Source organism: Triticum dicoccoides, chromosome 5A (assembly GCF_002162155.2).
Source record: "Triticum dicoccoides isolate Atlit2015 ecotype Zavitan chromosome 5A, WEW_v2.0, whole genome shotgun sequence".
Lineage (NCBI taxonomy): Eukaryota > Viridiplantae > Streptophyta > Magnoliopsida > Poales > Poaceae > Triticum > Triticum dicoccoides.
Genome location: NC_041388.1, coordinates 246,980,776 through 246,982,547, shown reverse-complemented (window position 1 = coordinate 246,982,547; position 1,772 = coordinate 246,980,776).

Here is a 1,772-nt window from a genome sequence, read left to right as displayed (position 1 = left end):
CTGTAAGGATTCGACTGCGTGCGAACGCTCCCAGATGAAATGGACGCGCCCAACCGCTGTCCACTCTATTCCTCATCCATTCGCGACCACGGGAAGGAGCTCCAGCCGGAGGAGGACGCGATCACGGCTGGGCTACTTGTGTCGGCGCGCGTGGCGAGAGGCAACGGTGGCGCGGCTCCAACGGAGGTCGTCGCGATGGCGCTCCACCCCCAATCTCTCAGGGGTGGCTCTCACGGGGAGCTCGAGCCAAAGGCGGACACGTCCATGCATCTCCTCGCTGGAGAGAGGCGAGCCGCGGCAGTGCTGCAGGTGGCTGTGGAGGAGATGATAGAGACAAGGTCGGGTGGTCCATGGATCTCCTCGCTGGAGAGAGGTGAGCCGCGGCGGTGTTGCAGGTGGCTCTGATATCATTGTTAGATCCTCTGGATCCGGGTATGTTAGAGACTGGTATTCCTACCTTCACTTTGGGTTGATGAACTCGAGCCGGAGGCCATCGTGGTGAGATGGTCACGACGGTGATGACAGAAAGATGACGGCGGTGGTGGAGCTTCCAGTGAGCACCGCGCTAATCCTAGATCGGTAGGAATATCGATGTGGTTTGTGGCGGCGATGAACTTCGTATCACGTGCTCCGGCCCCCCACCTCTGTTAATATAGCACGGGTCATAGGGACCCACCAACCATATGAGGGTTGGGCGCCCACGATCAGGGCGCGAGTCAGGGGCCCGTTCGACCCGTTGAGTTCGAACGGGAGGAGATCAACCTAACAGGTTGTGCAGGAGACAATAGAAGCAAGGTCGGGCGGGGGAGGCGGCACACATGTGAGATGGGTTGCCGCGGCGCCATGGGAGCTCGAAGGCGAGCTCGATGTGGCGTGGAAAGAGAGAGAGGTAAGGAGAGGAGGAGGCCGTTGAGGGAAATTGTTTTAGACTGATCGCATGGAAAATTTAGATTTTTTTGTCTCCTACATCATGGCAAAATTTAGAATTTTGTAATAGTTACATGGCAAAATTATGAAAATTTGATTTATAAGACATGTTATTTTTTTTGTAAAAATGATTGGACGGATTGCATTGCAAATTTAGGGGGAAATGTGTTCTCTAGAACATGGCAATATTTGAAAATGCTTTGAAATGTAGAAAGCCTTCAGTTTTACCACATCATGGCAAAATGTTCTTTAGGCATTCAAGTTTAATATGGAATTACGGGAGCATAATCTTTTATTGTACACATGGAGAAATTCTTAAATTTGCCATATTTTTCAAAGAACAAATCTTCTAATTTTGCCATGTGCCCAATGCAATTAGCTACATTTGTCATCTTCCTTAGAGATCAAATCTCCTAAATTTGCCATGTGCCCACTTACAATTTTTTTTTAAAAAAACTTGCCATGTTTTTTTTACTGAACAAAATCCTTAACTTTTGCCATGAGCCCATGGCAGATGGCACAATCCTAAAATTGCCATCTTTTCAAAGAAACAAACCCCTAACTTTGCCATGCTGAAACCACAACGAGGATGCTGACAACATTGAAAGTATGATGTTAAAAGAATGATCATATTGAATTGATCGAAGTTATTTGTTATACTTAGAGATGTTATCATCGCAAGTCTATTGTAATATGAAAGAGAGTTAATGTCACTGGTACCGTAAGGTGCTATACAAATGGTTTTTAACCCCTTTCCGAGACAACATTTGGAACCGTCGCCAAATGAGTGTGGGTGATAGGGGAGGTCCTTCCTACACGACCCAAAAATCGCCGGGGATGGGCGA